Raw genomic sequence first — 12,479 nt, 5'->3', positions numbered from 1 at the left:
GTCGATGTCACGGAGGTCGACGCCACGGTGGCCACCCCCACTCATCACCGCTCGATGAGGACGACGAGTCGCCGGAGCTCATCTTCACCAAGCCCGCGCTATGGACGCTGACGCCACCAAGGTCGGTGTCACGGAGGTCGACGCCACGGTGGCCATCCCCACTCATCATCGCTCAATGAGGACTACGCGTCGCCGGAGCTCGTCTTCACCAAGCCTGCGCTATGGACATTGACGCCATCGAGGTCGATGTCCCGGAGGTCGACGCCACGGTGGCCGCCCTCCACTCATCGCCGCTAGACGAAGATGTCGTTTAGCCAACCGTGGTGCTCCTCACCGGATTCTTCACCAAGCTAGCTCTATGGAGGCCAACGGCACACAAGTCACCATCACCACTCACGCCCACTTCGCCACGAGGCGCCGCGGAAGGACAACGGCACGGAGCATGCCATGATGCCGCCCACCGTTCGATGTCGCCAAGCCGGCGCCATGGAGGCCTATGCCACGGAGACCAACCCCACTCCTCGTGCCCACTTCGTCACACGGTGCCGCGGAACACAATGACACAGGGCACGCCACGGCGCCGCCCACCGTCAATATCGTCAAGCTGGTGCTTTGGAGGTCGATGACACGTAGGTCAACCTCACCGCTCTATGGAGCCCGTCGTCCGCTTCGTCGCGCTGGAGGGACGCCGCTCAAGACGGTGATCTGGAGTTTGCCGTCGGGCCATTCGTTCACTTCATCAAGATGGTGCCGTAGAAGTCGACGACGCAGAACTCGCCATTACACTGCTCACCTCCATTTCATCACGCCGAGGACCACGACATGGTGCTCGCCACGATGCCTCCCGGCGTTCAAATCACCCATCACACCCTTCGTCCACCTCGACGAGCCGGTACCATGAAGGACGAAGCCGTGGACCATGTCGACATCACCGACTCCTTCATGTGGCATGACGGTGCTGCTCGCGTCTCCTTCAAGGGAAACGAGATCCCATTTGGCATCGGGGTAGTGCCTATCCTTCATCTCGCCCGAACTCGATGGTGCCTTGACGATGGTGTCACGTTAGTCCAGCCAAACATCATGAAGTGGTCTACACAAGAACAAGAAGGCATGCTCCTGATACGTACTCGTGTGCGTCTAAGGCGTGAAAATGGCCGTTTGGCTCACCACCGCATGAAGCAATGGACGTGGTACTCGGGATGTCGCCGCACATGCCGTCCATTTCCAGCCGGAGGATTTCGTCTACATCAAATGCTATAGAAGAATGAAGCTGAACATTAAATACGTCTGAATGTGTGGCAGTGCACTACGTAAGTGGCCTTTGCACATCCATGGGCCATGCACGTAGCCAATTGATGGCGAGGTGGCATGCTCACCGCTGGTCGTCGTTCGCTTCAGCGCGTCTTACATCATTCAAGAAGAAGAGGTGGAGCTCGTCACAGCGTCGTACATTCGTGGCGCCGCACGCTCAAGGAAGAGTCCCTGCAAGTGACGCCACATCGTGAAGATGACACCTTACAACGGCGCCTGTATCCTGCTTGTGAAGATGGTGCCTTGCCACGGTGCCTCTGCTACACGCGTCACGCTCATTCATAGGCCGGAGCCGAGCAGGTTGGCACCGCCCGAGGACAAGGCACGGCTGCAGGGCGACGCGACTTCAACAACAACACCGCTCCTCTACGATCTCGTGAGACGATGCCTTGACTATGCCGACTGCCGTGGACTCGGCGTCTGGCCGGGACGAGGTGCCGACCACTCAGGCCATGCTGGTGCGAGCAACGTGACGGTCATACACCGACGCCGGTCTCCATGGACAATTAATCCCGCAGGGTGTAGACCCTTGTACACCCCGAGAAGCTACTGGTCCTCGAGAAGTCCGAGCCGAGCGTGATCCAGGCTACCCCAACAACAACTCCTCCGACGCCGCCAAGACCGACGAAGGCACGACGGCGAGGGCGAGCGTGGCCATCGCAAAGGCTACGCTACACGCGGCGCGTGTACCAACGAGGACACGGGCTCTGCCGCCGCCCACACACATACATCACCATCATCATGCATGGAGAACGTGAAGCGAAGATGACGAAGACGACCACACAGCTCAATCGGAGGTATCTCGCGGAGCAACCCGCGGGAGTAATTAACCGGGAGTCTTCCGAGGCCCTGGGAACCAGGAGATCATACAATCGCCATAGTCAGCCCGGCCGCGCTAGTAGGCCATGGAGCGCACCTTTTTATTATATGGGATCTTGTAATTTTATTTCTCCAACGAGATTAATGAAATACATGCTTCCTGTATCTTATTTTCTTTGTGTACTACGGTGCACTGGCATGCCCGCATACTCATTTTTCTTCCCGGCGTATGAGAGAAACACACTCCCTTCTTCCCTTCTCACCGGAGTCCCTAGATGTTTTTCTCGTGTCAAACACTATTCTCTTGAGTCGCCCACACGAAGGGCAAATCTTAGGTATCATCCACCTGCCGCTGTTTTTTTCCAAGAAAACTTTCAATTTACTTATCATACATCAATGTACTGCAAAGAACATGAGAAGCAGCAAAAATTACATCCAGTTCAAAATGTTGAGTCCTGCATCAAGAAGATAACGGAACAACGGCTCGAGCGTTACAAACTATAGCACTGGCATGCACTTCCCTAACAAGTGATCCATCCAATTTGAGTTAGTTCAAAATGGAAGAGCATGGATCCCAGGCCCACAACATGTGAGTAGTTAGTTCAAAATGTACTAGAGACATCAAACAACCCGATGACTAGACTCTAGCGCAGCTTGCACATGAAGCGTGTTTAATTGCTTGTCACTCACATCACTATATGGTTGGATTAAAGAGCAAACTGCACTTCTCCTCCAGTTATATATAAGTGCAGGACATTGAAAATTGCACTGCACATGGGGAGGCAGTGAACGGCGATGGCAGCGGGAAGATATCAACCGGTTGGAGGGAGCACCATAAAAGGCAACACACAGCATCTGCATCCATATAAACGTCCACCGGGTGATGTCTCACAACGTTTTGTTTTTCATATTTGTGCAATAAGACCACCGAAGCCGGTCCAATCTAGGGTTAGGAGGTATCACAAATGAAACTGCATTTCCTGTATAACTTAAATGTCGCTGTTTGGTGAACTTGAGTACAGGTAGCATCAGAAACTGCATACAAAGACACCATACGGTTACAGTGTGAGGAGGGCTACCTACTAGAGCCAAATCTAGCCTTCAAGAACTCGCACTCAAATTCTAATTCAGACATGTAAGGGTAAATTGCTCAAACCACCACATTCGTGGCTAGGGTACTCTTTAACCATCGTTTTTGCCAAAAATCACAAATTGTCACCATTTCCATGGCAAGTGAGTAACAAATTGCACTAATTTAGATCTGAGCCATGTCTAACCATAAAACTGACTTCACAGGCCCACACATCAGGGTGACATGGCATGTGTATGTGGATAAGATGTTGAGGTGGAGTGGTCCCCAAATGTCAGATCCATCTTTTTTCCCTTCTTCTTCTTCCTCCTGCTCGAGCGGCCGGCCCCCCACCTCCGACGCCCCTCCTGCTCCCAGCCACCATGGGCAGCACCCGCTGTCACGCGCCATGTCCATGGGGAGCCCCTGCCGCTGCGTGCCATGTCCATCAGGAGCCCCAGCCGCCCCCTCCCGCTCCCAGCCGCCATGGGCAGCACCCGCTGTCGTGCGCCATGTCAATGGGGAGCCCCTGCCGCTGCGTGACATGTCCATGGAGAGCCCCAGCTGCGCCCTCCCGCTCCTAGCAGCCATGGGTAGCACCCGTCGTCGCGCGCCATGTCCATGGGGAGCCCCTGCCGCTGGACGCCATGTCCATCGGGATCCCCAACCGCCAAGGGCAGCACCCGCGGTCGCGCGCCATGTCCATGGGGAGCCCCCACCGCTGCGCGCCATGTCCATCGGGAACCCCTTCCGCCCCCTCCCGCTCCTGGCGCCATGGCCATGGGGAGCCCCCGGCGCGGCCAGCAGCAACAACGACCATCAGTGGAGCAGAAGCAGCGGAGCTGCCAGCAGGAGCGACAGCCAACAGCGGCAGTGGACGGCAGCACCAGCACCAGCCAGCAGTGGTGGCTCGATTGCTCTCTTTTTAAAAGTTACAAGGACTTGATTGTGTATTGTCCACATGGTTATGCCACCTTGGCTCGACACATGGGTTCAACTGGTCAGTTTTATGATTAGTTGCGGTTCATTTTTGAATCAATGGAATTTGTTACTCACTTTTTGCAGAAGTGGTGGTGATTTGTGATTTTTGCCAAAAGTGGTGGTAAAGGAATACCCTAGCCACAAATGTGGTGGTTTTGAGCAATTTACTTTGACATGTAACTACATAGTTTTGCTATATTCTGGAACACACTCCAGATTTTTGCTTTGGTAAACTCCTATAGAGTTTTCTAGGAAAAACTAGATATGTGCTATTATCTGGATTCAATATTCAAAGGCTGTCACTAAGTTTTGTGGAATTGTGGCTGTGGCACTAATGATCGCGGTCAGGTCTTCACCTTGTTGTCGTCTGCTTTGACCAATTTCTTCCTTTGTGGGACACACATCATTGTCATGCCATTAGGCCTTTCATAGTGTTCCATGGTGTACATGTGCTAAGCATGCCACATAAGCAAAAAAATAAAATGATATGGCAAAGCAATTAGGAGGAGAAAGAGCACATTGATGACCCCTGAAAGAAACAACGCCAAGTGCGCGAACCTAGACAAAACATAGAAATAAAGGAAGGTCACAGATGCATGGAAGAGTTTAGTAGCTAAATGATCAAATGAAAGGAGTTAGCTAGGACAAATAAAACACATATGCATTGAAGACTTTAGATGCTAAACTCTTTAATGCGCTTACCACCTCATCTAAAATCCCTTGCTGCTGTATGAAAATTTTATGAGAATGAGAGATAAAAAATGTACAAAAATGAGTTTGAACGTTGAAACGGGTGATGTTCATTGTATGAACACACTCACAACACCCACATTTATGACTGATGTTCATTGTATAAACTTTGAGCATGGATTTTCATGATTTTCTTTCAATGGTTAGAATCGTTTTTTTAGGCATTCAATGGTTAGAATCAGTAGTACTGGGGAGAGACGAGAAGAAGGGAGATTGGGCGCAACGACGGCCCAGCCCAGCCAACTCATAAAAAGATGTCCGACCCGTACACGGTCCGGCCCACTTGGCGGGTTGATGCTGCCGATTGGTATACATACCGTTCTCTCTCAAAAAAAAGAGAGATTGGTATACATACCGGGACGGGAGCCGGAGGCAGCCGCCGTATCATCGCCGTCGACTCGCCTTCAGGTATGCCCACACGCTCCGTATCTCAGCTTCATCCGTTTTCATTCTCCTCCCCGTCCCCGCCAGTAGCTCAGGCTTGGGGTTCCTCACCTGCCTGAAAAACAATGGATACCTCCCGCAAGAACCCTAGGTGTCGATCAGAAGTTCTCAATTCCTCGGTGACTAGCTGCTGGGTAGCCAGATCTGAAAGCCAAGAGAATACCAATATATACCGTAATCCCGCTCAATTATGTCGATACATTCTCGTGTTGTAGAGCATTATGTAATTCCCAAGAAAATACCCTATATCTAATTCCACTTGTTTTTGATCGGATTGCAAATTTTGCACTGTCCTGTGCGGGGGACTTAATTTGCGGTGAGGCTCCGATTGCCACACTCTTCTAAGGTTTAGGCCGGAGGCCTCTTTCTCAGGAATAATGTTGCATCTGGTTTCTTACTTTTTACTGATAAATAGTCCACGCCGAGCCAATGTTATCGATATGTTGCTGGTTTATTGACCCATTGTAGTTTTGTATTTTCTAATCTAGTGCATCTCTCTGTGCTTACAACTAGCTCGTCAGGATCCATGCATGCACTGGACATTTTTTATTTTATTTTCTTACTGATTTATATCTGTTGCTTTTATATTTACTGCATCTCTCTGCTTACAACTACTCCCTCCGCGTGTTGCTCGTTGTATACTTTTAATGTGTGTCTTCTATCTGTTGCAGAAGAGGATTGCAATTATTTGCAAGAGCAAGTGCTGCTATATCCGTGCCTCTGCCATGTCCAACAGATTCCGAGGCTAGGCAGACCTTCTGGATGGCCTGCTAGACTCTATCATTGCTCGACTCGGCTCCTTCCATGATCTTCTTGCCTTTGAAGCCACTTGCCATTCTTGGCGTGCCGTGTTTTCTTCATGTTCATGCAAATATGCCTTGGCAGCATCATTCCCACCTCTCCTTCTCCAACCCGATCTCTCTTTGATCTCTACACATTCAGGCCCCTTAAAAAAGTTCATGGTGTCCACATGCCCATGTCATGTCACTGATATAGCCAATCAAGGCACCACCTACAAGTACTTTGAGATTCCAATATTATGGTGGTCTCGTGGAAATAATGCCTCACCAAGTCCTAGAGAATGGTTCGGCTTCAGTGGGGCTTCCTATGGTCATCTTATTTTTTCCAGCAATAAATCATGTGTCGTTTTTGATGTGTTCACACGCTTTAGTGTCTCATCTCCACAACTGCCGGTCTTGGAAAGCACTGGGCTCATCTACGGTGCGCTCACAGCTCCTCTCTCATCACCTAACTCACATCTCATATCACAAAATCTGTTTTGGCGTGTTGGAAGCCAATCTTGGGTGGGACATTCTCTTTATCATGGACCAATCAAGCAAATCGTGATCTTCCAAGGGAAAGTGTTTGGCATGGACTCTGATTGCAGGCTCTTCAAAGTGGACTTGACACCCCAGATAAGAATACAAGAACTCCTAGTTATAAAGTCACGCATGATCAATAAACGGCATTTTTCTAATGCATGGTTGGTGGCATGTGGCGATATGCTTCTCTTAGTTGGCTTTCGAAGAATTGATGGAATAATGGGGAGAACCTTCGAAGTCTTCCGCCTTGACCTATCGACTGAGCCTGCATTATGGCTAAAGATGGAGAAGTTGGAGAATTGGGCAATATTCATCAGCAGAGATCAGAGAAGTCAGGCATTGTCTTGCATTAATCCAGAGAAATGGGGAGGGAGGAGCAACTGCATATACTGCTATGACTGGAAGTCTAAACATTGGATTGCACTTGAGTTGGGCAAGCAATGGCGGAGAGATGGCTTCGAACTCGAGTCAAATGTGTGGGTTACGATGGACTGCGACACAAGGGCACGACCTATGTGGGTTATCCCCAGCATGTTCTCTCTGCGTCGGTGATGGTGATTATCGTGTAACATTACTGCTATATTTTATTCGAATAAGATTCTGTCATTGAAAAGACTTGCAAGAATTTGTCCATCCTTTGGTAGTTGTCATAATATCATAACTTTATTAGGTAAAAGTTATGTTGGTCTAGAGAGATCTTTAATTTCAGCATTATGATGGGTCTGAACTCTATTTTCTTGCCTCATGGTTTTTGCATTCATTGGTTATGCCAGAGGCCAAGTGTATCTCATTCTCAGCACATTTTCAGTTCTGTTCAAACTCGTTTTCCCATTTCCCATTTAGCACAGATAGATTTTGTATTTCCTTTTTATACTATAAAATGTGAATCACCAGCTGGTTCGAATGATGTTTGTTCATATGTGAGCCAACTTGTTAGCTGCTTGTGCTCTGTGTGCCTTAACCGAGCACTAAAGCTGAAGTGTTATTTCAGTGAGCTGTGCTATGTTGGTTATAGTGCCTCAGTAGAGCACTAGAAATATTTTTCTTTTGATGTTGCAGCAGATTTGATTTCTTCTTTCTTGTGGGTTTCCTTCTACACTTCGGGTTTGCTGAAATATTGGTTTTACCGCTGAGCCATGACAGCCAGTAGAGACTGTCCGAGTTCATGTGATTTTGCTGTTTCAACGAGAATAGAAAATAAATTTTTGTTGTATGAAAAACAGAACCGTCCGACCTATGCATAATTAATAATCCCTCCAACCTTGGTAGTTGTTGATCATTGAATCACATAACTTGTGTAGGAATGAATTATGTTGGTCTTGAGAGATGTTTAAATTCCGCATCATGATGGTTTTGAACTCGATTTCTTGCCTCCTGTTTCTGCATCCATCACAATGATTTGCATCCTATGCTACATTCCATAATGCGCATGTATTGAGTCGTTTTCTGTGATAAGTTGCTGCTTCACAGGTTTTGACGCCCATTGTTTATGCCCGAGGCCAAGTGTGTTTTGGCGGGTTACCAGTTGATTTTTGAACTCGTTTTTGCCCATTTCCTTTCTATCTCCATAAGACTCTGTTATGTTTTCCGTTTCATGTGGATGGAAATGGGCATGCACGGCCGATCAGGTCCGAGCAAATGCTTTTTTTTAGCGAACTAGTAAGCATGCACGTGCAACGCACGTCTCTGCAGTGGCATCTCGGGCGACTACTCCAGCGATACTGGTTGAGTGTGCAAGGTTAGTTTGAGCAATAGATGTTGGGGGCGGCGGCCCTGAGAGCTCGTGTCTTGTGGGTTGAAACTATTGCAGGCATGTGAAATGCTTGCTTGCAGCTTCAATGACATGTACCTCATGTCTTGTGGGCTATTGCAGGCAATGTGGAATGCCTGTTTGCATGTTAAATGCTTGCTTGCAGCTTCAGTGACATGGAACTCATGTCTTGTGGGTTGAAACTATTGCAGGCATGTAGAATGCTTGTCTCTTCTCAACCGCGAGAGAGTGCCTCATGACTTCCTTTCTTGTAGTGATGAAAGAGCGGATTGTTCAGCAGAGCGAGTCCCCTAGCTAGTGTGTGTTTGGTTGTTCAGCAGAGCAAGTCCCCTAAAAAAACCTAGTGTGTGTCTGGTTGACTTTTGTTGTCCCCTAAAACAATATTTGTGTCAATGGAACTAATCATCAAGAATGACATGAAAAGAAATTGAATGTTCATCCCAAACAATTAATAACCTCGAATGCAATGCGCAATGCACGGTTCAACTAAAACAAGGCCAAAAGATAATTATTATTAGCTCATTAAAAGTGGACATCAAGGAAACATTTTTTTGATCTCATGTCTTTGAATGGCAATTAACCAGATCATCCAATGACCATATAATTTTCATATTTGTCTATTTTTTGGGCAGATCACATTATATCAAAATATAAAAATATATCAAAACTTCAGGCAAAATTATCTTGAACAACTATCCAACTGCACCACTCTGCACATCAGAAAAAAAAACACCACATACTCACTGCATTCCTAAATGTAGAGTAGTATTAAGGAGTAAGCTTATCCGGACAGCAAGTAGTTGTGCCCACTGTATAAGGATAATCATAATGCACACACCACAACAGGGATTTTTTTTCTTTGACATCTGCATACAAAGTTACAGAACAAGCTCTTGAATGGTTGTGACTAAATTTCTCAAAAGATGTCAACAAAAGTAAGATAATATATATTACAGTATAAGACTATTATACATGCTGACTATGCACTGTTGTTAAATAAACGGTATACTTGTGACTATTCTATATCATCAACATGCTTCTACCCGACTCTCCGTTAATCGCCTAGCTACATGGATGCATTCACAAAGATATAAGCCCTCTCCTTAGCTTTTAGCATACCTCTATTCACAAAGATTGTGTGCTATATATAAGTATTGTGACGCTAATGGTCGAACATGCAAATTAAACTTACACGTGAAAAATATGCAACCCACAATTGCGATATCTTAACATATCACATTACAAACATATAAACAACGGTCTAAGAAATACGTGTAACTACACTAACATTTGGGATATTTGAGATACTTGTCATGAATAGTTTCTCCCATCAACATATCATTGCAACTTAGCGCAATTCATTTTCTTTTCTCCGGAAAAAGGTCAATCTTATTTCTTCTGGCCTGTCTGCTCTATGGATCTTGGTGTTGTAGGCAGATGGACACATCTCAGTTCAGAGCATGTTTGTAAGCAAAAAATTATACCTAATGATATAATTTACATAAACCTAATGCCCAGGCATATTATCAATTGATGGCGAATGTGCATTACAAGTTGAAGTTTCTTGTTCCAACGGATCCCAGTTATTGGTTTTTGTCATCCAACAGTTTAATGTCATATCAACCAAGGTTTGTGCTCTACTTATGGAGGTAGCCAGTAGAAACTATTTGTGCATACAAGTGTTTTCCAAACTATAACATTTTAATTTATGTTCCATTTTCATCCATCTACACATTTTAATTTCCGTGTGCAGAAAGAAATACCTTGATCACAATGCTCGGCGTAGAAAAAGTCATCATCATGTAGGTTGACATTGACATATTGTTCATCCAAATACTTCAGGCGCTGGACAAGCATATTGAACCAAGATCTTCACTTGATACCGGAGCAGCAAGCATATCTAAGAAAAACACAGCATAATATAAATCATTAAAATATGGCCAAAAGGTAACTCATGTGACTCTAACCTCTTTAGCTAACAAAAGCTATTGTTCTACAGGGAAGAAAATAAGTCTACATATATGCGAGTCTCACCTCTTTACCTAAGATTTCATTGTTTTTTATCATGTTATGCCATATATCTTACAACCCCTTTGTTCTCTGCAACAAAGTATCATAAACATTGTTATAACAAAAAGGATGATGTATTCCTTCTTTACTAACTGATTTTTTTCCAACGGAGATTTACACTAAAATAATTGTACATCGTAAGACTTTCTTCACCACTGAATTTTACTTAACTCGACATATCTGAATTTTAAACGGAAAAATTTCAAAAGCAGGGATCTCTGCCAATGGGGACACGCATACTCCCCTGCACCTTACATCACATATTCCATGGCTGAAAATATTTGCAAGCACCGTCAGCACAGGGATTTCCATGCCTGAAGAAGCAATCATTAGTCAATAGGCGTGGGATTGAAAGCATGGCCTGAGTAAATGGTAGTCTTGTTTGACTACTATTTGTGAAGCACAATTTCAAAGGAAAAGGATAGGAAGATTAAGCAATCATTATTCAATGGGCATCTAACTGAAAGTACAGTTTGAGGGCACTAAAGCAGAACCAGATCATGCAGTCATTAATTGGCTATTAGAGATTGGGAATGAACTTGCAAAAGAAAGCATACATGTGAATAAGAAATTGTCAAAAAGCAAACACTACACTGTATACATGATTTAAACCAAGGAAAACAAAGTAAAATCATGTAGCTATCAGTTCGTTTTTAAAGATTGGTGCGTCGGCAAGAAGCGATGTTGGTAAGAAGGTTTCTGTAAGCTGAAAAGAATTCCACCCCTTGGTCACAAAAGCATGTCTTTATCTCCATCTTTAACCTATGTGCAAATGAGTGATGAGTTTCATGTGAGCAGCGCTACACACAGTAGAATGAAAATTGGCAGATCCTAAAATGGAAGGAGCATAAGGCTTAAAAATTGATATCTAAATCTATAAAATGACTAAATGAGCATCATTCGAGGAATCACAACGACGGAGTATATGCGCCACTAACTGATGCCCCCGAGTCGTGATTTGAACATATGGAGGCCATGAATCATGACATATAGCAAGCAAGAGGAAATAAGCATCCGGTCATCCACCAGTTAATCTTGCTATGCTAACCTCAAGAACAGATAGTAGCTCCTTTTAACTTATTACTACACTAGCAAATTTGGAGGAGGTAGTAAAAATGCATGAATTCTAAAGGCCATTCGGCTGTGAAATATTCAGAACTGGTCAGACAACGAACTTCTCCCTTTAACCCCACTTCAATTATTCCAGGGGTTCCTCAAACCAATGCTAATTTTTAAAATCACAATATAAAGAAGGAGAAGGTTGCTGTTTTGCATGACATGAGAGCAGATGTATCACCGAACCTACAAAATTAGATCTGTATGGTCTGCTGGCACAGATAAAATTCAAAGGCATCCTATGGGTATGTTGACATGACTGGATCTGCAAAGATTGATGTCCCATAGTGCTTGCTCGGACACAATATTCAGACAAAAACTTTGATAACATACCATTGTAGATCAGAAGGTATATTTTCAAAGTAATTTTCATGCCAATAAAACAAACAGAACATGGAGTTATCAGAGGCACAGAAAATAAATTCTAGCAAGTAGGAGATGATCTATAACCCAGAGATATATAAATCAAAAGGAAAAGCTCACCAACAGCCTGTGTGATCTATAATCTGGCCACTGATTCCAGTCAAGGAGAGTAATGCTCCCAGTTTCCATTGAGTGCAACAAATCTATAACCCAGAGATAACGGGGAAGCTTGTGAATTGTGCTTAAGGACACCATGACAATTGATCGGCCCTGTATGAAGAAAAATAAGAGAGCAAGATGCCTGGCCGAAGGATTCAGTTAGCAACATCTGGACCGCATGAATCGTCGTCAGAGTGGGCAGTCGGGGGCGTGCTGCTGTTGTCGTTCGGCCGTCGGGGGCGTGCTGCTGCGGCGGTCGGGGCCGTGGCCCGTCGGCGTGAAGGGGGGGCGGCGAGGCGTGAAG

The 12,479-nt window shown here is 45.6% G+C and overlaps 1 long non-coding RNA gene across 3 annotated transcripts; it reads right to left on the bottom strand.

The window, feature by feature from the left end:
* Nucleotides 1–8,862: 8,862 nt before the first annotated feature.
* Nucleotides 8,863–12,451, bottom strand: LOC123152552 (uncharacterized). 3 transcript variants are annotated; one of them, XR_006476232.1, is made up of 4 exons: nt 10,709–12,451; nt 10,502–10,567; nt 10,231–10,367; nt 8,863–9,333 (listed from the first exon to the last, which is right to left on the bottom strand). It is a non-coding gene; the product is annotated as an uncharacterized lncRNA (long non-coding RNA). The 3 variants fall into 3 exon arrangements; XR_006476233.1 differs by having other exon boundaries at nt 8,879–9,333; nt 10,502–11,299; nt 12,137–12,445; XR_006476230.1 differs by having other exon boundaries at nt 10,502–12,449.
* Between the last annotated feature and the right edge of the window lie 28 nt (nt 12,452–12,479).

This window comes from Triticum aestivum, chromosome 7A, assembly GCF_018294505.1.
Source record: "Triticum aestivum cultivar Chinese Spring chromosome 7A, IWGSC CS RefSeq v2.1, whole genome shotgun sequence".
Taxonomy (NCBI): domain Eukaryota; kingdom Viridiplantae; phylum Streptophyta; class Magnoliopsida; order Poales; family Poaceae; genus Triticum; species Triticum aestivum.
Note: the sequence above shows the minus strand (reverse complement) of the source record. Positions and strands in the feature narration are given on the sequence as shown.